At 40.5% G+C, this 25,658-nt stretch overlaps 1 long non-coding RNA gene across 1 annotated transcript in view; it reads right to left on the bottom strand.

Annotated features, from left to right (window-relative positions):
• Nucleotides 1-7,679: 7,679 nt before the first annotated feature.
• Nucleotides 7,680-25,658, bottom strand: part of LOC147241767 (uncharacterized) — a 97,343-nt gene continuing 79,364 nt past the window's right edge. The window contains exons 2-3 of the long non-coding RNA XR_015110936.1: nt 12,345-12,487; nt 7,680-8,045 (exon numbers count right to left, since the gene is read on the bottom strand). This is a non-coding gene — a long non-coding RNA (uncharacterized LOC147241767). The remainder of the gene's footprint in view (nt 8,046-12,344; nt 12,488-25,658) is intronic.

The raw sequence follows: 25,658 nt of genomic DNA on the forward strand, positions 1-25,658 counted from the left end.
TAATCGTCGACTCTAGCCCCTTCGCACCGCAGGGAGCTGCCAGGCCTCTCTATTCCCACTCCACTGGCCACACATCTCCACTCAATCTGTCTTAGCATATTGATTTCCCAGCTGTCTCATTGGTTCCTAACATAATTATGGCTGGCTGGGCTAGGGGCACAGGCGCAGGGCTAATACATTTACACCAGGCCCCATCAGCGCGGGCTTATATTCATGTCATTGGAAGAGGCAGGAGATTGGATGCCCCTAAGAGGCAGATCTACTAAGAGAATTTGGGGGGCTTTGCTGTAATGAAAAAGGGAATTAGCTGGCTCGACCTCCGTCACATTTCAAGATCAATAGCAAAGTCCATGAAAATATTCAGTGGAAAATAAAATGAAGCGAGGTAAAATGACACATCTGTCAATAAAGACATATCATGCTATTATGTCTGTGTTTCAACGTGGCAATATCAAAACTCGATGGAGTCTTTGTTTTCTTGCTGAAGCATTTAACTGCAACTTTTCTTTTACATACCTATGTATCTTTACTTCTCCAATCGTATTTTTATTCACACAGGACAAGACAACTGAAAGAAAAAAAAACCTTAAGGAAGGGAAGAGAAAAGAAGGTCACAGTCTATCTATTTCACTGTGCCTAATAGTTGTCAGAAGCTGACCTAAAACGCCAAGACAGTATTTTTCAAAGTCAAGGATGAGGTAGAGGAGGGGTGAGCAATTCATCACGCTATCTCCCTTCCTCCTCCACCCACTGTCCGGGACCAGCGAAGGTCTGCTAGTTATTTAATTCCATGGATCAGGCTCTTAATGGCAAACTCCAGCCCCATAAATTAGACATGCTCTCGATTAGTATGTCTAGTTTAAGAAGCAATCCCAGGTATGACACTGACATGTAAGGTCGTTCAGGCTTTCTCTGATGTCTTGCAATTAATGATCATTAAAGAGATGCCAGGGTTGCTGCATGTCTGTCAGCACTTTGCAGGTTGTTGCATTAGACAGGGATACACGTGGAGGAATTTCATGTCATAAAGCAGAGCAAATCCAATGCTCAAGCAATGATATGAACAAAAGCAGTGCCAATTACAGTTTAGAATTACACATGTGAATATTACAACACAACAGTTGAGAACAAAGCTGTGGTGATGAATGTAACAACACAATGTACAAGTGTTTACAGTCAGACAATGCACAGCAATCTCAAATTGGACTGAGATCAGCATGGTGCTGGTCTGCTATTGTGTTCCTCAAAATGTGGTGCGGTTTGAAATGACTGGAGCTGCACTACTTGGACAAAATTGCTATATTGTATTCATACTTTATTATCAAGGCCTGTATTCACACCTTAGCAACAATTTGTCTTTCTGAGCGCTCCAAAACCAAGTGCACATGACTGAAGCGAGAAAGCTCAGAGGCAAATCCTCGCTCCTCAGTTCCTAATTCTGTTTTATTTCTGAAGGCAGCCCAGCAAGGTTTTCTTTTTTCCTTTGCCAAATTTCTTTTTTTTTATTAATTTATTTGTCAATCTTTTTACTTCTTTTTCTTTTTTTTTTTTTTTGTCTCTGTGGCATTTTGGACAGTCCCTAGCATTTGCTGACAGTTATTTTGGCTCCTGGCAGCGCAGACATTGACTGTCAACGGGACGTCTCCTTTCTTTTATTCATTTCTTCTTTGCTGAGAGATGCTGAATGCAAGTCAGCCTTTTCTCCCTGGAGGATGGGGGGAGTGTGGAAGGAGGAAAGGGGTGGGTGGGGAGGACAGTGGTGGTGAGAGTTGGGGGGTAGACAGGAGGGATTGTGGAAAAGGGCCACAGGGAGGGGGGTGAGGGGGTGATAAGGCATGTTGGGAAGGTGTGGTGGACTGTCTCATTCTCTATCTCTCTGCTGCGTGTTTAGCGTGTGTGTGAGTGTGTGTGAGTGTGTGTGTGTGTGTGTGTGTGTGTGTGTGTGTGTGTGTGGAGGGTTATTCGGGAGGACACTTTCCTGACCATCAGATCAGCCTCCATTCTGACATTCCTGCACCACCTCAGCCTGAAAACACACCCACAAGCTCAATAAATGTGTGTGTGTGTGTGTGTGTGTGTGTGTGTGTGTGTGTGAGAGAGAGTGTGTGCGCTTCAAAGCATATACCTAAAGTCCATTATTATATGTCCCCATATAGACTGTACATCTGTGCAAAGCAAAATCACAAGTGTGAATGGAGATAACTGTGTGTGCCTGTTATGTGACCTGTGTGAGAGGATATTCTCGTCTGTGCGGGTATAATTGGGATGTTGCGTGTCATGGGGAACACCAGCGATACGTTTTTGTTGGTTTGTTTGTTTTCTGAGCCAGCCAGCCAGTCACAGACCATAATGGGTGTTTTTGCTTGATGAAAGCCTCAAAGCAGAGGTCCAGTGTCTGTTTTGATAAAGGGAATGTGCATGCCAGTGAGTGAACCCTGCATTGATGCTTGGATAAAACACATGATCAATAAAATAAACAGTACATCACCTCTATTAGTGACACAACACTGGGATCAAGGTATGTGTAAATGGAAACGAGGGGCTGTCAGCCCTGCAGAGGTTTTAGATATTTAGCTGGAATTACATGTTGGGTGTGTGTGTGTTGAAATGATATGATTACTGAACATACTGTGATAGAGAGGCAGGCATTGCTGAAAAGAATATCCCAGCAGATAACAAGCTGTAGCTGTTGTAATCATGACGGCATTGCTGATTTAGCTTGTTGTTTAGATTTGCAGATTACAATTGACAAGTAAAATAAATTGCCTAATTTGCAACAAAAAAAAGGTAAAAAAAAAAAAACAAGAACTAAAACTCCAAAAACTCAATTAAAATACTAAAAGCCCAGAGAATGGGTGGTTTCTGTTTGCTCTTTGTCTTCACAAGGTGTGTGGATTAATTTGCAACAATCTCTGACATCCCTGGCTAAAACTCCTTCCATCCTCCTATATCAAGGCTGCTTTTTCTGAAAGCAGCGGAGATGAAATAATGACAACGATTAGATTACTATTCTTAAGAATCCATTAGTCAAAAATGACACCCAGGAAATCACACAGTGCATTCTAGCCTAATGTAATAAGGTGCCAATTATAACACTCATGTGGAATAAGTGGGCTCCCCTCCCTCAGTTGGCTGAAGAGAACACAAATCATCATTACCATGTATTTCTTAATGCTATCTGCACTTAGAAGCATTAAGAAGAGAATAATAAGTTTAGCCCTTGCAAACCAAGTGCATATGTGCGCTCCATTTTCTGTCCACTTCTCATCAGCCGTTTGGACCTGCATGTTTGTTTATCAGTGTTTTCCAGTTCCTCTGTCTGTCTCTTTGCTGGCCTCCTGTTCCTCCAGGCCCAAAAAGATGTCAGCAATCAGATGAGTCCATCTTGGGCACTGGTCTTTGAGAATTTGGCTTCTCGTAATTCATATGTCCAAATACACTTACAAGTAATATTCAATTTTTGCAATCGGCAATCAACCTTTTGAAAACCCTGCATGTACCAAAAAAAAAAAAAAAAAAAACTCAGAAAACAAACAGCAAACATTCACAAAGCACAGGCTGCTTTAAGCCAACACCAATTGTAAGCCATCAGCTTGAAGCTATCATTGTGCGACTTTGCCACTGGCGTCCTGCGAGTAGGCTGTTAGTCGCCTGTCAGCTGGGAAGGGCGACAACTGCTAAAAAGGATACTGTTGGGCTACAGCAACTTTTGGAAACTTCATCTCATTGGATGAAAAGACAAAAAGAAGGAAAGAGAATTTGATGGCAGTAAGGCGAAGCCACGGGGAATCTCAGACAATGATGAAAGCAAACTCTCGAAGAGCCACAAAACACCACACACCCCCTCTATTACATCAAGGGGGCAAGCAAAGAGAATTATAATAACACTGCCTTTTCTTTTTTAATTAATGAAGACTGTTATTTGGTAGGAGGCAGGAAAAGGCTGTAAGGGATCTTGGATGATTGGCAAACATCAAACAGGAGTGTGTGCTTGTGTAAGTATCTAAGACTGCATGTATACATGCATGCAGTGAGAACACGATCATATGAATATGATCATATGAATATGATCGTGTTTGTGCGTGTGTGTGTGTGTGTGTGTGTGTGTGTGTTTGCTGCCTGCCAGGCCACCTTGTTGTCCTTAGTAAATAAGACATGCCCATCAGTGACATGTGGACTTTGTCTTTTTGTGCGAGTGAAGCTTTCTGCTTTTCTGCATTAACGATTGAAAAGGGGGAAATGAGGAGAGGAAAACATTATTCATACAACACATTATACAAGTTATAGAGACTTTGAGAACTTCCCTCGTTTCCACTGAAGGTGGTTTTAATAAGGTTCCATGGGAGTTGATGCTTCAGGGTGTTGACTAACGGTGTGTGTGTGTGTGTGTGTGTGTGTGTGTGTGTGTGTGTGTGTGTGAGAGAGTGTACACCATGCATGTGTGTTTGCGGGATCATGTATGTGTGTGTCTCATGTCTGAATGAGTGTGCAGGCGGGGGGGGGGGGTGGCACGTGTGGTATGTATTACACATCAAAGAAAGGTCAGGCTCAAACACAGAGTCGGGCTAAAGGTTAGCACGCGGCTCTATATAGAACAGAGAGAGGGATGGGGCTTATCAAAGCTATCACTTGGAGAGAGACTGCTAGAGGTCACCAAACCCTTGACATGACGTACAGATCTAATGTCTTAGCCAAGGATCAATACGAGTACACACAGACAAACCAGATAGGCTTAACATCAGTGTAGCCCCACAAGCCACTGAAACCAAGCACTCACTCACTCAACTCCAGCTGAAGAGGAAAAAACAGTAAAGGAACTGAATCGGAATGAAAAGAGAGATAGAGAAAGTGAGAGAGAGAGAGAGAGAGACAAATAATCAATTAAACAAGAGCCCAGGAATGAATAAAAGAAAGCTTTTCTTTGGATGCAAATGAGTGCTGGGAAAAGAATTTTGAAAATTTGATTGTGATTTTTTTTTTTTTGTTCAGGGCATCACATGGAATAATGTAATGAATAATGCAGATCAGAGGTGTTGGGAGATCATTGCAGTGGATTAATATGCATCAGTTTGGGGCTTCTACAGACAGACAGATGGAATCTGTCTCTTTATTTTTTCCATTCTTTCTCTGGCACTTAAGGCCTAATCAGTTGACTTTCACTGTACATGTCTCACGGCTCTATAAAAGTGAATTACCTCCGCTGACAGTTAAAATGGCTACGGCCGGAAAAAAGCGAGCAGGCATCATCCTTCTTCCTTGTGACTTCCACTCGCCTCTGCGTTCCTGAAAGTGACAGGGCGCAGTGTGTTTTTGCTTACTCATCAATATTTCAGAGCACTACACATGGAATGCTCCAGTGACTTTGAATATAGGGCCTGTGCATACACCTCTTCGCTCTTCCTTAGTGATATGGCATCGAGTAATGCGCAGTGAAAGTTGAAAAACCAGTGCATCAAGATTCACCCCCTCCCCACCCACCCATCCACTTGCCCACTATCCACCTGTCCCTTACCTAATGAAATCTGTTAGAGAGAACTGCTGGAAGATGTTGGAGCCTTTTTTTTTTCTTTTTTTCTTTTTTTTTTTAAATCAAGGGGAAGGGAAAGAGAAAATATCGGAAATGTGAAGAGAATTGGTATGGAGCGTAAAAGTTCTTGGGAGGCTAAAGGGTGAGCATTTGTCATGGAGGCCCTGTAGTGCATGCAAATACTGAACACACACACACACACACACACACACACACACAGAGTTACCCGTGCATATTGATATTAACCACGGTGTTAAGAATATCCATCCTTGCCATCATAGAAACACTTTTTTATTAAAATGTCATCAAGAGCAAAGTGGGAGGATCCATTCTGCTGTCACTGTTGACATGACAATGTAAATTTATGGGATAAAATATGTTACTGGAAGAGCTGCATTTGTTCATGATTGTATGTGTGTGCTTACGACCATGTGTGTCTGCCATTTGAAGAAGAGTCCATTTATCAAGGACAAAAGGGCCCCAAAGTGTCAGAGACTAATGGACATGGCCCCGTCATATCTCACTCTGTCTCTCTCTCTCTCTCTCTCTGTCCCTCTCCCTCTCCCTGTCTGTCTCTGTCTCCCCCCCCCCCCCATTGTGATCATCCCCAGAAATTAATTAGAAATAACGAATAGACAGTCTTTTTTCACTCCTCTCTCATTTATTACAATGGTAATTGCTCTTCCCTCATTGTAGGTTAAGTCTTTAAACACCGTCTAACATCAAGACACGCTCATCCTCGCCATCTATAATTCATGATATACTTTGCACCAAGCAAAGCTGTTAAATATTTAGTGAATCATTGCTTTAAACTTAATCACCCCCTGATAAATGCATGTGTTTTTTCCTCTTGCTTTGCCCATCTTGCTTTCAGCTCCCGAATCGAGGATACACACTCCAACTAGTTGAATAATCCATTTTTAATTTCTCTGTCACAAATTAACATAAGACAATTTAGCGTAATGTATTAATTACAGTACATTGTTAAGTGCTACATTATATTTCTGTGATACAAGCTATTATCACTGTACTTCATAAACTATTAAATATAATCCATTTTTTAAAGAATGCTTAAACATTCATTCGCTAGACTTGCTGCAGGGGGTGTTATGGTACACAAAAATACCTCTGGTTTTTTGGTACAGAAACAACAGCACGTTTTTTCTTTTCATTAACCCTTGGTTCACGAATGAAACTACAGTTCTGTCTTTCTTGAAAAACAGTCACTCAATACAGCTGCTACCTACTTTTAAAAGGTTTGAAAGAGTGAAATCCTAGGTGTTCAAATGAAATTGGGACTTCAGATAGATTTTCATTTATCGTGCACCTTTTTCATTAACATCATTAAATGACTTCTGTTTTGGCGGGTGTTGTGGTGCAGTGGTCAGCACTGTCGCCTAACAGCAGGAAGGTTCCTGGTTCAAGCCCCGGCTCCAGCACAGGATCTTTCTGTGTGAGTCTCCATGTTCTCCCTGTCCCTGTGTGGGTTCTCTCTGGTACTCCAGCTTCCTCCCACAGTCCAAAGACATCAAGAGGGGACGAGGCTGATTGATACTCTAAATTGACTGTAGGTGTGACTGTGAGAGTGAATGGTTGTTTGTCTCTATGTGTTGGCCCTGTGATGGACTGGTGACCTGTCCAGAGTGAACCCTGCCACTCACCCAAAAGCTGCTGGGAGAGGCTGCTGGGAGAGGCTCCAGCCCCCCCCCCCCCCCCCCCCCACTACCCTTAACGGGATAAGCGAAAGAAAATGGATGGATGGATGGACTTTTTCTTCAAGACAAGACAAGATTTCTGATAATGTAGTGGTCAGCCAACACCATTGACCTCAAAACTCACTGTTTTAACTCATCAACTAATTACATTCAGACGTTAAAGATTCAAACTTTGTTCTTCTTTCCCAAACTTTCCAATGTCCAGGTGAGAATAAGCAATATTAAATGATGGAAATGGATCGCATTTTACCAAAAGCTTTTTAAAAAAAATTACTAATTTGACAAAAGTGAAGTCTTTTTTTTCCTTTAGCAAATAATTCAGATTTTATTAACACATTATAAATGCTATATAACTTTATTAAACAAAGGGAGGACCAATATCTATCATAGTATATGTACAGATAATACTCAGCTCTTACTGTAACAGTTCACTAGGGATCCACATATTCAGTGTCTTAGCAGCTTCGCTGTTGTGAATTTCTCACTTCCTGTTTTGAATTCCTGATTTACATCCTGCCTGTCTGTCATTGGTGGCAGAGATAATAGGCGGGCACTCTAAACAGTCTTTCACATTATCATAAAATCACAGATGTAAATATGTACACATTGTTTCAACCCCATCTCCCTTCTCTCAAAAGACAAGAGTACATCTTTAGATTCTAAACATCCTATTTGAATGCACATTCCTCTCTTCATGTCTTTCCTCCCTCCTTTTGCTCTTCTCTTCCTCTCTCCAAGGCACTCCATCTTCCTGATGTTTAATTCATCACGCTTTTCCATCATCCTTCCACCTCTCTCCACGGCTGTGTCAGGTAACAAACAATGAGTTTTTGATGTGAATAATTTAATGCGTGTATGGCAAATGCCGACGCTCGGCATTACCCATGCCGCACACTCGACTGTCATTAAGACACCTGATTTCCCTCAAGATTCCTGTCCCTGCCTGCTAGATGAAAAGGTAACACACATGTCGAAATTTCCCCCCTTTGCATCTGGGGAGGAAGACTATATTTTTAGACAAGCTAAATAAGACAATGACAGTGGTAAGCAGTGAAAAGAGTGAAGAGACAGGCAGATGGAGAGAGCACAGAAGAGAGGAAAATCAAGGGGGGTGGGTGGAGAGAGAGACTGACTGTTTTCTTGTACACATTTTCTTTTTCTCTCACTCTCACCCAATGTCGCAGCATCAAACGCTAACCCTGCTTTCAAATGCTGGCGGAAGCATTGATTCAATATTCTCTCCCCCGTGTTGCTGTGATCCTGAAACTGCTCTCTGGCTAGATCCAGACGCACGGAGGGAAAATGATGGTGGCGACATCAAACGCAAACGTGTTGTGGATAATAACAGTCCCACTGTCCTCCTTCTTTGCCTTGTTTTTATTTTCTCCATTCTTACCCTCCTTTCTTTCCTGAAACCCGATATATAACATGAGTGGTGTGCATATGTTGAGGTGACAACAAATGCCCAACAATTAATGGCTCAGCTCCTTCAGTCATTTTTTAAGTAATGGGACACATCCAGGATCATATCTCCACGTCTTATCTTCATTTAGATGAGAGAAAAGGAGAAAACGAACATAAGAGCAGTGGTGGCAATTGTATGGGAGCAGCAGTATTATGTGAATTACAGCATCAGGGCCAATACAGACTCATCTATCCTATTCAACGCTCTCCTCGGCCATTCTCCAGACAGACAATCAGTGCACACTGGGACTGGGGAATGAGGATCGCCTCCACTGGCAGCAGGGTCCTCCGTTTCATTAAAAAGGATTAAAAAAAAAGGTGGAAGAAAGGGGGAGGGAGGGGAATGAGTGTTTGAGTGTGTGTGTGTGTGTGTGTGTGTGTGTGTGTGTGTGCGCGCACGCACGTGTTTTGAGGTGGGGGGGGGTGACAGTGACAGAGATTTGGGCAGATATAAAGGCAAAGGGCAGTGGGTTTTACAAATATGAAGGACAAGGACAGAGAGCAGGATGGATTCAGGGGGCCGATAGGGAAAGAGGAAAGCAATGAGGGATCTGCTCTGATATGAAGGCGTAGGGTAATATAACGCCGGGTGGCTCTGATGTGGGAAGAAGAAGAAGAGAGAAAGGAAATAAAGGGTGCAATGCAGTGAAGGTGGGTATGGTATTAATAAGCCATTGTGGGGATAATTGAGGAATGGGGAGGGGGCTCTGAAAGCCTTTTTAAGACCAACTCTCCCTTCAATCTTTGATTCACTTTTATCACCTCCAGTGTGGCCACGTTGATTGTGTGAAATCGGCAGGAGGGCCTTCAATTATTGCATCTCGTCTGTGGTCTCCATGCGCGCGCATACACACACACGCTCACAAGCACACACAGGCACAGGCAAATGTGCACCGAGACACACTTGCTGGATAGCAGGCATACATATAGTCTTGAACAATGGAAAAGAACGCTCTTCCTCACTCACACACACACACACACACACACACACACACACACACACACATTATGAAGACCCCTTGATTTTTTCCAAATGACTGGAGAGAAGAGAAGGAGAGAGTTGAGCAGCAGAGATGGAGGAGAGTCTTGATTATTCTCTTTGTCTATTTTGTTATTAGCAGATGGTGGCTCGATAATGAACTGGGTACTTAATGGCTGTCATACAATGGGAAAATGAAGGAGAATCCTATATACAATAGCATCGTGAATGAATTGGATACTTTACAAGTGTGTGTGTGTGTGTGTGTGTGTGTGTGTGTGTGTGTGTGTGTGTGTGTGTGTGTGTGTGTGTGTGTGTGTGTGTGTAGAGCATTTATGGACACAAAATACACACACTGACATAGTGCCAGGATTGCCATGGAACACATTTTCTTAGCAATGGCTGCATATGTTTTTGTGCGCAGGCATATACTGTATGTATAATGTGTGTAATATTAAGTGTAGGACAGATCAAGACATATTAGTCTCACTGTCAGAGACACAAATATGAAGGACTTCTGTGATCATTGCATCAATCGCTGTTTGAGTCTCTCTACCTTTCCTCCTCTTCTATTCCTCTCATCCCTTTGCTTATGAACAAATAAATTTGTCACAAAAGACGCGGAATACATCATTCATACCCGCACGTACACACAGCTCTCACGAAAATAGCCTCATTCTTGGTTATGGACGGCTCTAAGTCCTCTTTAAACCAAGCCTTTATTTCCCCTGTTGCTCACTGAGGGTGTGCAATAGTGTGTGTGTCCCTGTTAGCGTGTACATTTATGAGCACAAGCTCATGTATACTTATGGGACAGTGTGAATGTACAACTGGATGTTTGTGTGTGCTTTTATTAGTGTTGGTGTGTCGGTTTCCTCGTCTTAATTAAAAGTGAGGTTCCACCGAGTCCCAGTTACAAAGCCGCCTCTGGGAATATTTTTAATTATTTTCTACCTTTCACCCCGTTCACTCTTCTTTATGTGATTACTGACAGCGACCGGAGATTAACTGACAGTGGGTTGTATTTGCACACGATTACTGTTTGTCAAAGTTGACAGGAATAACTCTCAGCTGTAAAACAGGCATGGATGTGTTTGGCACACAATTGTGTGTGAAGCCTTTATGTCAAATGTAGAAAAACAGGAAAAGTATGTTCTTTACTTGAATACAATTCTGTTACCTTGGTATTATCTTGACAAACAAAGCAAGCAACAAAGCCTATATGCCAAAATTTCCTCAGCATTCTTATCGCTTTGAAACTCAGCTGTGAATATAATCAGGATGTGTGCCTTCACACAACACAATGACGGGCTCAAAAAAGTGCGAGCATACACACAAGAAAGCTTGCTGACATACATACACACCCACGAAAACATCCACAGGCATGCATGCTATACAAATCACCCCATATATTTTTAATATACACCAGAGAAGTACAAAGCACTAATAGCCTGTCTGCTCACTGTGTGTGATTTAGTGAGCAGCATATTAAAAACCGAAGCTATTCATTAATATGTAAACCAGCGTGCTGTCATTAATATAAGGTCGGGGTTGAGGGACCAGGGTGCACAGGGGGGAGGTGCGGGGGCGATGGAGTCAAGGCTGCCAAGCCACGGCTTGATTGAGTTCAGCAGCATCATTTGATGTGGTGGTGTGTGTGTGTGTGTGTGTGTGTGTGTGTGTGTGTGTGTGTGTAGCAGATATTTCTCATGTTGTGGGGACACATGTTTGCAAAGCCACATTGTTGGGACCAAAAACTGGACAATCTCATACTTTGGACTTGATGGAAGGTTAAACTTATGGTTGTATTTCTGCAGAACATCAATGTTATATGTCTGCTGAAGACATAGAAACCCAACTGCATGTATGCATTTTTGGTATGTGTGAGCGGTCTGTGTATATCTTGTGGGCTAGTGAGCCTCAGGATACGTGTTTGTATGTAAGCACTCACATGCATCCGTGTGCATGCGCCTTCCTGAGGTCTCCAGGTCCCCAGGGTGATTAAAGAGAATAAATATGCTTGATTACAAATGTCCGACCTCCCCATCAACTCCCCTAATGTATGCAGTTTAATTGAGCGTCACAAGTAAAGTATGAGTTATGGAATGAACAGACAGGCCAATATCTCAGAGAGGCAGAAGGGGGGGTTGGCAGGGTGAGAGGGAGAAAAAAAAGAGAAAAAGAGAGAGAGCAATATCCTTCAATTGAAGGAAAACAACACCTTGTAAACGGTTGGTATCTATTTTAAAGGATGATTTTTAACCTGGTCCCAGCTTAAAATATTGTAATCCTTTGGGTTTAAATGATTAATAGGAACAAAAAATATTGGAATCTGTCTAATATTGAGCGAGAATGTTATAACTGGCAACCGTGAAATGACTGCAAAGGGAAATTGTCCGAGTCAAGAAGATCTAAAAATGCTTGCTTTTGTCAATGACAGGATCCAATATTGTAAAACAAGATTATGGAAAGGTTCCCTACAGAGATTCATCATAATCTCTCTGAGGTTTTAGAGAGATTTCACAAAGACATGAATGTGACTGAATACATCTTTACCTGACTTTATTTGGATTTATAATCATCCAAACCTGAAATATTTGCAGGAAAGCATCCTTGTTGGGTTCATTCTCACGTCCTGTGTAGAGAGTGAGCGCTGTACCTCATCCTTGTTGATCTTCCGGCAGGATGTGGGAAGGACAGTAGGTGCAGCGTTGGACAAGACAGAAATTTGTCTGTCTCAAAAAGTTTTTGGTGAGCCGGAGTAACTCTCCATCAGAAACTCCATGAAGGCAGATGCAAATGCTGGGGAAAAGAAAGGAGAGTTAATGTGACAGAGCAGACAAGAGAAGCACGTAATGTGTAGTATTTGCACCATACAAAAAACATCTTATAGAAATTCTTGTAGACCTGCTCCAATACAGAAACTAGATGGAAAAAAAAGACGAGGAAAAAAAAGAAAAGGTAAATTTGACGATCTAAGTGGAATCGCTCACGGTCTGGAGCTAAACTCTGGAAATCCTAAAGAGTTCCATTTTTTTTTTTTTTTTTACAACTTAAAGTGGTCAAGGTTTTTTTTTGCTGCTATTCAGTTTGAGATGTATTATATCATTACATCTCCACGACTGATATGACACGATTGAATTGTACTGGAGTGCATCTTAACGAGAGCCTCCTTCTCGACGTACACTTGTGGAACTTCAGAGCAAGTATAGAAGACACTATAGATATTGTATATGAGGAAAGTTATGCATGAATGATGGAAAGCTTTCAGGTTGCACTTAGAACCACCTCAGGTCAGGCAGGCAGGGAGATTTTTTTTTTTTTTTTTTTAAATCATATGCTAATGCAAGCTAACTGTCCACTATACCAAACCTGCATAAACACAGTGATTCACCATGACTGCTGGTTAATAAACTGGTGCAATGTGCTACAAAATGAGTCCAGAGTATTGACTCCCTTTTGATGAATATAATGACAAAATATAGAGAGAAAAATGAGTCATATTTAGGAGCTTTAGCTCAAGAAGGACACCTTTTCCTCTGCATGTGTGTCCTTTTTTGTAGCATTTTCAAATAGTCATTTTAAGACAAGGTTAAGTCTAGTCTTCTTGGAAGGTTAACCTGCAATATCTTAACATTCACACTTCTGCCAAAATCCAATGTCAAAGTGGATTTTTTTAATGTATGTATGATGTTTTAACACTCATGAAAGGAGGGTATCTGAGACTCCTACTTTCATCTCATGTTTTAATATTGTGGTGTTTTCTTTTCATTCATTTTTTTATGAGTTTCTCTTCATCTCTTTCAGAAAAGATCAGGCACATTTGGGCCTAATCTGGGGCACTTACTGGTAACATCAGTTACTGGTAACATCATAGAAAATAATAAAAAAGTGTATGATTTGTATTCTATATGTGACACTGCAGAGCCTGATTTTCACTACAGCATGGTGCCATAAATAACAGAACACTCCAACTAATTTCTATAAAATCATGTTTATTAAGGGGCTGATATATTTTTGTGGGTTTCAGTTGACATGTGCACAATTTTCCTGGCAAATCTGTTAAAAAAGAGCAAATGTAGATTCTTTCATGACCTGGCGATAGAGAGAGTCACTGCTGCATCAGGCATTGAGAGTAGCCAAGTGGAAATTTGCTCATGTGAAATTTTCACAAATTATTACTTTAAAATGTTCATCTTCATCCATATTCCTAGCAGCAAGAAATTACACGACGAATCTGTAATGCTACTCTTCATTTTCTCTCCCACCTCAAACCCACACACACACACACACACACACACACTTATGCCCTGGCCCTTAGCTGGGTTTGGTCTAATTGGCTTATTGTCTTGAGGAGCCAGTGACAGAGGAGTGGGTAGGAGGCAGACTTTCATCGTCGGCTATTGAGAGAGATAGCTAATTTCCCCGTGTTTCCCTGTCCAGGCCTCAACGCTGCACACACAGCAAGGCCTCTCTAGAGGGATCATTAAGAGTCTGGCATTCTGACTCTCTCTCTTCACACCCATCCACCCCACCCGCCCCCGTACACACACTTACACATAGACACTCTTTCCTTCCTGGTCAACAACCAAACACACACAGGAGCATGTCCACGGTCAGAATATACTATTTGACTCATCATCCAATTCTGACACACACACACACACATATATATAACCTAAACCTTTACATGGACACACGTAAAAATGCGCTTCATGAAAACTGACATTCCACACACACACACACACTATAGCACATGTGGGAGTACTGCAATCATCCACATCGAGTCTAAATCATTCAAATGTTTGTGCATCTACTGTTTTAACAAATTCTCTTTGTTGAGAGTTTTCAATCATCTTATATTGCAAGAAGATCCACAAAGGTTTTCTCCAATGCAAAACAAGTTGACAGTTGGTTTGAGACGAAGAGGACAATTGAGCTATGCTACCATGCTAACACCTTCACATGAATGATCATTTGACATTACATGACACTTTTGGGGATTCACCACCATAAACACAGATGTTTTGTTTCATGTTACTTTGTTTACATGTTTCCTGAAATTAATAAAATTAATTAATAATATCTTGTAATATCTTAAAACCTGTAAAAGAGTCAAATGTATCTAAACCAACAAGCAAACTAGTGCCCACCCCCTCCTCTGGTCTTAGCATCTCACAAATAACTCCAATGTCTCCTTCAGCTTGGATATTAACTAGTAGGGGTAGGAGGTGTTGGACATGAAAAAGTCCCAATCTGAGCTCTAAACATGATGGTGCAGCATCCCCTCTGCTGATACACTTGAGCAAAGCACGGATAAATTATATCCCAATGGTATTTTCAATCTTATGCAATGCACCAAACCCATTCAAAATGACTGATACTTCTGCTTTAATTCATTTTGAAATATACTATGAAATCAGTAGTCTGAAACTTGGTGATTATTTACCGAGACATGCGGATCCAATACTGCCCAGTATGTCCACCTGATCAATATTCTAAATTCAATGGTTAATCAATAGTCATAGTCAATCCACTTCTTTACTTCATGCACATCTCCAAACAAACCTCTCCTGAGAGACTCGACGGGCATTAGCAGCTTTCTTGAGAAAGAACAGTTCTGTCCACACAGTCCACCCTTAAGATATTTGGCACAGCCTGAAGAATTTACATCATACAATGTTAATCATGAACAGAGAACAGTGTTTCTGTATTGATGGATTTATACCAGCCAACCACAGTACTTCCCGGCAACGATGCACACTGGGTCCTGTGGAAATTCTTTGCATTGCCATGTCACATTATTGTCCAAAAAAGGACAACCCCACTGTGAGCTGCTAATTTACCACATGACCTTGTTGCTACATTACATGAAAAAACATCTTATAAACCTTTGAATTTGCTTGATTTGGACCAATAAGTCTCATTTGAGGAGATACGGATGTGGTTTAAGTGTGTTGATGGCAAAAATGCAAGTTCAAATCAACAATGGCCGCTCCAGGGACATCCATACAGGCAAAAGACAGACAGACGAAAAAAAAACCCTAACAAATAACAGTTTTTGAGTCTTACTAATCAGAACTCAGCAGAAGAAGAAAAGCCACAGGAAATATTAGTTTTATACCTTCAGTCTTTAAACCTACAACCAGATGGAAGAAGCTTCCCAAACTGACCACACAAAAAGAAAATGGTCATCGCTGGAGATGCTGCTCGCTATCTGCTCTAACTGTCCAACACACAGGGCCTCCAATTTCAGCTGTGACTTACCAATCAACAAACTGGACCGTTTAACAATCGGACTTAATCTGTGTTTGACCTTAAAGGGCAGATTACCAAAACAGGATAAAACAGACTCACAAAAGCACAAAAAAATAATGTCATCATGGTTTTTCCCGATGTGGAAGTAGGACAGCTTCCTTTAGCAGAACAGACACTGGGCCCTCTTTCTGCACAAAGCTGCACCATTTGTGGCTTGAGGAAAGAGGAACTGCACAGAAGCCTTTTGTTGTACAGGATGTTTTCTTCTACCAGCTGGCTTCAGCTTCTAAATCAGCAAATTGATTTAATTGGTTGACGTTAGCCTGTGATAGATTCTTCATACAATCACCTGTGAAGTATTTTTTGAAAGTCCTTTTCCAAGCATTTTCTATGGGCAAATTCTCAGATTCTGAACACCTGGAAATACTGCGACACCCTCCTAATGACCTGTACGTGACGATACAAGGTAAATGTATGGATTGATAGAAGCCATGTTCAGACACATGGTGAATGATTACATGAAGTTGTTTCTCTTTACTAAGTGCAATACAGATGAACAAAATAGCAAACCATATCCAATTTAGTTTAACTGGCAAAAAAAACAAGGACATTCCACCCCCTCCTTCTCACAAAGCCCCTCCCCATCAAATAGGCTGGAACGACATGGAGGTGTCTTCTTTTCGCCACTCTCTCATACTCTGTGTTCCTTGCATTCTGCCAAGAAAACTACAAACAAATCAACAAAAAAATGCACGACAATAAATTGTGCCGTACCAAGGCATGAAATCAATCCAGGATGTCCTGCCCTCTACCAGTGATGCAAGTGTTTCCCCAGGATTACAAACTTTTTGTGCCTGTAAGTTAATGTCACAGAGTAAGAGGGGCTTCATGGTTTCGAGGAATAACAGTTTGGGGGGGCTGCAGTATTGGAGGCTGTAGGGCCAGTTTAAGTGTTGGGGGTGGTGGTTGCAATAAAAAACACGGCACCCCTCCCCTGGGGATTTCGGAGTAGGACCATGCCCTGGGAGAGAAGGGGTACTACTAATTTACGAGCCCCTCTGCTCCTTGGTCAACAAAAATAAAACAGCTGGGGTAATTACTAATTCATTATTAACAGGGAGCATTATTTATGAGCGTCGACAAGAGGTGCTACAGGCCCGTGGTTTCTTTGGTATTCCAACCAGGCCAAAGCTGAGATGATGTGATGAAGACCGCGCCTGAGGCACTCTTACTGCTTCTCCTGCCCGGGCCTGATGCACTGTCCCCTGAGTGCAAGGCAAAAAGGGCTAGGGGGTGGATGTCAAGAGATGGAGAAACAGACCACAGAAGTACTGGTCCCCATACTGATACTGTACATGAATTTGCACATCCTCGTTTGTGCATGTGTGTGTATGTATGTGAACCGACATACATATATATACATGCAAGTACTTAGGTGTATTGATTCTCCCACACCTCCAAAGGCAAACCAGAAAGATTTAGCTGATGTTTTTTGTTGTTGTCTCTCTCTTTTTTTTATTTTTTTTTTTTACGGCCAATACTGTGCGAGAATCCATTGTACATTAAACTAACATATCTGGTATGCATCGATAGTCATTGAATCACCCACAATGGCGCATTCTGAATGGGCCTGATGCTGGTCACAGATCAATCTTAACTGTGGTTTCTCTTAAACACACCCACATACTGTCACATTCTACAGAATTACAGAAAACCTTTCAACAGCAAAAAATTCTAATAGCTCTCAATATGATGAGAATACTGGTATTTTTAGGCATTTGATCCATCCTGAGGTTCATGGATTTAAAAGCTTTTGTGTTATGGCCATGAAATGATACATTTGCAGGCCTGCTTAAAACTCAATTTAACCATAGCTGCAGCATTGCCATAATGGCTACCCTCTATTTCCAGAGCTCTCCCAATCAATAACAAATTGCTGAAAGCACAAATGATTCCATTTTCTGCTAAGGGGAAACGAGAATGATGAGAAAATAGGTGAAATTGATATGTGAGCGAATATTATCAATGCTCTAAATGTCAGCAGGATGAGGTTCTATGACCTTTCAGGGCAGAGGGTGGAAAAAACACACAATGATAAACCCAAAAATGCAGACAAACAATCAGTCTAATGCAACAAATGTGAAGCTTGTTAGGGATTATTCTTTTGAGGAAATGGCTGACAGTCAAACATGATTGCTATCGAAGGAAAATAATACTAATATTTTTGTCCTACTTCAGCATCACACACATGCAAGAAACTTTGTGAGGTGGAGCCAAGGAAGAGGGGGGTGTCACCATTTTTAATATTAATTTTCACTTTCTTCGCACATATATAAAAAGAAATGTATATTACATACATACACATACATACATAAATGCATATATGCTGTACATACATAAATACACATATTCATATATAAACATATTGCTATATATCTATGTAAATATATAGATATATGTAGATTAGATGTATAGATGTGTATATATAGATATATATCTATATATACACACATCTGTATCTACATAAATCTACATATAAATATATATATATAGAGAGAGACAGAGAGAGAGAGATATTGATAGTGATATATATGTCTTTATCTCTCTATAGATGTAGATCTATGATCATTTACACATGACAGAGGTGGGCGGCTGGCTTTCAATCATTTGTCATGACTTTGATTTTTGGGACAATTTTAAGTAGGGTAAAACATATATATGAGTAGCAATGTGAAGTCATAGGCATCACCAAAAATTATTTTAATGCACATCCAGGCATATCCCAGCTGACACTGGGCAAGAGGAGGGGTTCACCCTGGACGGGCCACCAGTCTGTCAGCGGGCCATCCGGAGCAATTTGAGGTTCAGCATCTTGCTCAAGGATACCTCGACATGGTCACCAGGGGAAGTGAGGATGGAACCAGTGACCCTTTGATGGCATGATGGCAACTATGCCTCTGAGCCGCACCGCCCCTTCCTTTCCATTCAACATTTCATAAAAATTTCCACTTTTATGAAGCTGCACAATAAAAAGACAGACGATGTGAGCTTCACGTAAACATACGTAAGACGTCTAACCTTGTGATTGAAAAGTTATTGTTTCGTGCCTTCGCCTGGTTAAGTGTGTTTGTGAGTGTGTTTCAGGCCTACCTCTTCCATATCTTTTACTCTGAAGGGGGGCTACAAAGCTTGTGAAAGGTCATGTGTGCAGTTGGTATTGTGTGCTGCTTTTTTTTTTATTTGCAAGGGCAAGTACATATGGGAAGACTCACCTCATCCAAGAGTAGCTGGCATGTTTGTTTGGCCCATAAACACTATTGTTAAGTTCTAAACGCACATCAGAGTGTTTGTCATACACAGGATAAAAGGAAAGGAGACAGAAAGAAACTGCATTCCACTGCTTGGTAAATTTGTACAATTAGATAAGATTTAGTAAAAACCCATTCAGCCAGCAGAAATGCAAAAGACAAGAAGAGTCATCTGCTTACCCAACACAGGATGAATTAAATTCAAGTTCTTTTTCCCATAAATAATATAACCTTGTGGACCTCTTCAGTAATTCCTCATGAATGTGGTTTAGAATGTAAGAGGTTTTTTTCCATTTATTTTTTTTATCTGAGGAAATGTAACAAAGAATTAACATTACTGAAGCATTTCTCCCCACTCAACATTCAACTTGGTTCAAAAGTATCATTTTGTTACAATGAAGAGTTACAAATTGTATACAAAGCAAAACTGTTAACGCTCATGTTCCCCAATAACAACAAAACTGTAGTTACATTTCACAATTCCGAAAGCAAACTTTGAACATTTATATTCAAATTCAAGTTTTGCTTCCCAATATTCGCCACAATGACAGGGTTGTCCTGCCACCATGGGACAACTCACCTCATGAGAAGGCATAGCTGCTCAAAATGGGGCCTGTGGGCCAAATTTGGCCCGCCATATGTGATTCTTATACGGGCATAATCATAACATATTTTCAAATATTGTATTAAAAACCTATGTCGATTAATGTCATTTGTATTTTGTGAATCTTTTGTGTGTTTTAGAATATATGTCAGCTCATTTGATCAGGCCAGCAGATTGTGCAGTACGTTGGTTCAAGTGGAATAAGAAAAAGATGGAGAGAGATGGAGAGTGAGGACACATCACAACAACATCATACATCTTTGTTTTTGAGACATGTTCTACCATAACATTTCATTTTTGGCTGTCCAGAGGAAAAACTTTGAGCACCCCTGATCCCAGCAGTGTTCCTGTGGGCTTGGTGCAGTGGTGCTGAGCCCAACTCTTGTTTTAAATCATGACTTTAATAACGAAAATTACTCACAATAATTGACTTCTGTACGACGACCACCATCCTCCACTACTCCCTCCATTGAGTCAATGTCCCAATTTCTCTCATTTCATGATTATTTCCCTGCATAGAGCAAGGACACAGTGAAGTAATTCCTCACGGGTAAAAAAAAAAAAAAAAAAATTAAAAATTAAAAAAAAAATAGAACAGTATGCAGTGTCTTCATCATGGCCAGTGCTCGGTAAAATCAATGACAGGGCACATAAAGCTCGGCCAAGGCCCTCGGAAACCTCGTTAGTTTAAATGCCTCCAGGAGGTACGTGCTAATAAATGAAAATAAAATTAACAGCGCCCACCCCGGCTGCATTGGACTCTGATCCGACCATCGCAAGGACATACCCTGCAGTGTTTTCAAAATATACTGATTAATTACATTTTCTAATGTGAGGACTGGACAAAATGAGAACGATGCTCAACTTAACGAGCCCAACTAGACTCCATGTTTTTGTCTCCTCCATCTCCCTTTGGGTTAAAAAAAATTGCAATCTTTGAACCTAATCATGGGTTCCTGGAGGCGAGTGATGAGAGGATGAGTGTGTGGTGGGAGTGGTGGTGGATGTTTATGTGCAATGTGTTTGGCAGAAATGTGATATAAAAACAGTACATTTCTTATAGACTATGGACAGAGGTCCTTTTTTTTTTTACCGTTTAATTTTTCCAACTTTTTATGGCCATCACGTCATTGTTTGGTCAAAACTGTATTTTTTTTAACCCATCATTTATGAAATGATGTTTGACTTGGTAAAATATTTACAATGCTTCCCTTCAGATAGACAGAACCACATCCTCAAAACATCCAGATGAATGAAGAAAATGTACAACATGGTATGAAAATTGACCAAAGCTTTACAAATACAAAATTCAGTTCACATTATCCGCATGCACTGTTCTTTCACAACGACATAATCCAAACATAACCAAGCAAGCATGGCTTTGAAACTCATTTCGATCAAATGTCCCGGACAGAAAATCCACGTTTTTTTCTGAATTATTTTTTATTTAAATGTGGAGATTCAAGCCCAGGATCAAGTTACTGGGTTTCATAACATTCAGACCGAACAGACAAAATGTAACCAACGTGCATCCTTTCATCATATGCTGACAGTGTGTTAAAGCTCAGAATTTACCCTTTAAATATCTTTAACAACTAATGGATTTTTAGTTATTACTGCAACGTTTAGAAATATACTTTTTCATCATGAATCATAGAAACTAAAAGTGTTTCTTTGCTACATTACACTTCAACTTCTGTTCACCAGGTCCAACATCCTGGTTTAATGTCCCACTTGAGCCGTTATCCTGAAGTTTTAAACAAACACTCAAATCTCTTTAAATTTGCCACGTGACCTGGATGAACTGCTTTCCTGAAGTTTTGTCATCGTTCCATGTGAGCACATATACAGTACTACATTAAAGGGAAATGCAGTACTTTTGTATGTTTATGTTTGTATGTGTGTGCGGCCGCTGGTCTTTGTGTCTTTTCTTCTGCTGATGCAAAAGCTTGATTCGTCGAACCTCCCAGGGGAAAATAATTGACCAGTCACTCCAGTCTCAGGCTGAGAGTTCAGACAGACTAAATGTTGTACTGAAGTGTCTCGTCTGGAGTGGACTTTTCAAAGGAAATTAGAGAGCTTCTCAGGCACCAAATCACTGCAGAAATGTAGTCAGACAGTCTAATCAGAGATAGCCACCGTTTCTTCTTCTTCTATAAGCTATTTCCACTCCACCAGACACGCCTCTGTTTAGCTGCCTAGCACCAGCCTTCGTCTTGCCTTCCCTTCGTATTTTCATTTGCTTTCCTAGTATATGCTGATCCATCCCCCCCTCTCTGTGTTTTTGTATCTATTTTTATGAGATGTATCTCACACATCTGACAGATTATTTCTCCTCCCTCTTACTCCCCCTCAAAATGTAGCTGTATGTATGTGGAATTTACCACAAGTTTAACATTGCCCAGTATGGCCTTGATGGGACATATGGCGAGTATCAGAGAGGTGCAAACTTGTGCTGTGTGTGTGTGTGTGTGTGTGTGTGTGTGTGTGTGTGTGTGTGTGTGTGTGTGTGTGTGTGTGTGTGTGTGTGTGTGTGTGTATATGTTGATTTGTGCATGTGTGAGGGCCTGGCATGTGTGTGTTGACCATGGAGGTAAACCATGGGCTATTTGTACCGGCCCAGTGCGCTTACGAAATTGCCTCTGGGTGTGAGGGTTCTCACAATGTTCTGGACCATTAGCTCAAATAAGTCACAGCCAAAACTCTTAGTATCTGTCTCACTGGCCAAATGACAAACTGTGCATCCTCCCAAATCCTTGCAGCTACCACACAGGTAGGAAGAGACAGAGAGAGGCCAAAAAAAAAAACCCCACAAAACTGAAAGATTACTTTAATTCCCCAAAGTAAAACTCTAATTACAATTTACACTGGTGTTGCTATTTTATGGTGTGAAAAATTGTGGCATACATACCCACACAGGTTTTTTTTTTTTTTTTAACTCTGGTACAACCCTGTGTGCTCACAGGGAATTGTTGGGTCTAAACCAACTTAAAATTCAAAAAAGAGCCATGGGATAACTTGTTATGATTTGACTCTAGATCAGTAAAACTGAATTGACTTCAGTGAGTCATTTTTGCAAACATACCAATATTTCATAATTTTTTTAGTCCATGTTTGTGCTGGTATTGCACAATAAACCAACTTTAAATGTTCCCCTTTACACTTTCATACCTTTACTCTATCCTTAGACCCTCACTCTTATTTTTCATGTTTTGTGTAGAGAGATTATTCAATCCATAAGAATCCTGTGCCTCAGCGAATATCAGTTCCTTTCATCAATGCCAGGTTGTTGCGTTCGCTGACAGTGGAATGTTGCAAAACACTGACATGCACCTACATTGTTTCAAAACTTGCAAAATTCACGGCAGTAAGGAAGAAACCAGTGTTAACCTGGCCTAATTTGAGAAAGATGGCAAGTAAACTAGCTTTAATGTTTCTTAAATGAGTACGTGGAGCTATGCTTTATTGAAAGGGGGCCTGTAATGTAATTTATTTTTTGCAAATTTCATATTTTGATTCTGGGAATCCACTAGACTAATATTGTTTTATTCGCAGTTTTAAAATGCATTCATTTTGGCTCTTTATGTACTCATTCAGTTCATTGTCTGATTGGCATCTTAGCCCTCCAAGTTCATCAATTCCTTTTATTAATGATGTCATGTGTCTACATGGTAGAAAGGGGAAAAAAAATAAAGAGCAATATCATCTATTTGAACATGTTCAAATGTTAAAGTCAGACATTTTATCTGTTGTGGTCCCAGACTGTGATCTCACACAGATAATAAAACTGTTGAATAGGTCGGTTACTAAAAATTGATCAGGAATCAATAAAGGAATCAGTGGAGAATGAGAAAGATGAGCTGCCTAAATGATCGAACCGGTTTGAACCGCATCCATTTTCATCCTTTGTAACCAAGTGTTGTATTTTCAGCAAAGTAAATTGATGAGATGAAAAGCACCCTCACCAGAATCCAGGCACACCTGCCTTTTGGTATTTGATTACTTTATTTTGTCTTAGTTATTGATTCTTTCCATTGTGGACTGTCCAATTCAAAGAATAATAATTATTGTGACGAACAGATGTATTTTCCAACAGGTGATTTAATAACAAACTTCGTCATTGCATTTGTTTATGAAGCAAAGTCCTGCATAAAATTACAGTGCAGTATTAGGTGCTATTTTAATTTATGTCATATGTTTTTCTTTATTTGAAAGACTTTGAATTTGTGTTTTTTAATGTTCATCTAACAGAGGATGACTGTTCATTTAAAAACTGAAGAACAAGACATCATGCACACAAACCAGGCAGAAGACCATTTGGAGCTACAGTGCTTTGTTTATCCTGCTTTTTACTTTTCTTCTGCCATTTTTTTCAATTCATTTTTCATCTCCTCATCGTGGTTGCTGTTGGTCTGGGTGAAGCAGGCACAGCACTCACACATGCACAGACAGCACACACAAACATGGGGAAAAACACATTCGTGATCACATTCTTACACACCCAAGCTGTCCTCGGGTCTGAGAATTCTTGAAAGCAGCCTAAAGTTAGACTCTCTTTTATTCATCTTCTCATTCTTCCCTTGTTCCTCACCTGCACACGTTAATGTTGCATGTGTGGACTTCTTCCTTGTTGCCACTCTTTACCTCACACAACACAAAAAAATGACACATGCATGCAACAGAATAGTGTACACCTAAAGCATGTTTCAACATGTTTCATCATGTCATAACATCACATTGCCTGGCTTGGTGTGTGTGTGTGTGTGTGTGTGTGTGGGGGGGGGGGGGGGGGTTCAGGATGTTTGGAGTTGGTTGCATCTGGGTGCTTTGATAGGTTCTACGTCACTACGTCTCTTCAGTTAAGAGTTATTATTTGTTTTCAACAACTTCGACTGAGGCTGATGTGTCCAACTAGTGAAGTAAACAAGAAGATGAATATTTGGTCATCAACCACTGTGCATTTGCTATTTTGACAGAACACCATCAGCCAACCCCCATCTCTCTGTTTCTCTCTTTCACTCACACTTACACACACACACACACACACACACACTCACACACACACACACACACACACGGCACCAACTGTGGGTAGATTTTCTAGCTGATAAGTAACAAAGTGCAAGAGGCGTTCATGAAAATGCAATAAAAGTTTGGCAAGTAAAGAGCCAATATTGGTAATTTATTTGAACATTTAGCATCAGTTGAATGTGTTAGCCAGAGCGTGAGAAAATTAACCTCCATGTGCCTGACTAGCTCTGGAGTTCTTGTGTAATTTATGATGCATTTCTTAAAAGTTGTTTTCTCTGCATGTTCTTTACATTTTTTTTTCCATTTTTTTTTTGGATCTACCATTACTACTATTTTGCATTCTGGTTTTATGTCTTCTCAGTATTCTGACAATATTAACATTTAACATGTTTTTAATGCTTTCTTTGTTGCAAAGTACTTTGAGCTGCAGTCCTTCTATGCAAGGTGCTATATAAATAAGTTTATTATTATTATTATTATTATCGTCATTATGATTATTATCTTTGTTATCATCATCATTATCATCATCCTCATTATTGCTTTAAACTCCAGTAGTTTTATTACCCTCAGAAGTGGGAACTAACATATTATAGAATAAAAACATCTGTTTTCAGGGGGCAAAACCATTTTTGCTGCAGCTGCAGCTTATGACATTATAATTTAAACACAATAAAAAAAGAACTGTTTACAGGTGCGACCCCAATTTAACAACCTCAGAAAGAATATAAAATAACTTGTTAAGATGCTTCATGGTCTGACAGACCCATCCCAG

This window comes from Aulostomus chinensis, chromosome 21 (genome assembly GCF_037954235.1).
Source record: "Aulostomus chinensis isolate RoL2024-O1b breed Wild chromosome 21, RoL_Achi_v1.0, whole genome shotgun sequence".
Taxonomy (NCBI): Eukaryota; Metazoa; Chordata; class Actinopteri; order Syngnathiformes; family Aulostomidae; genus Aulostomus; species Aulostomus chinensis.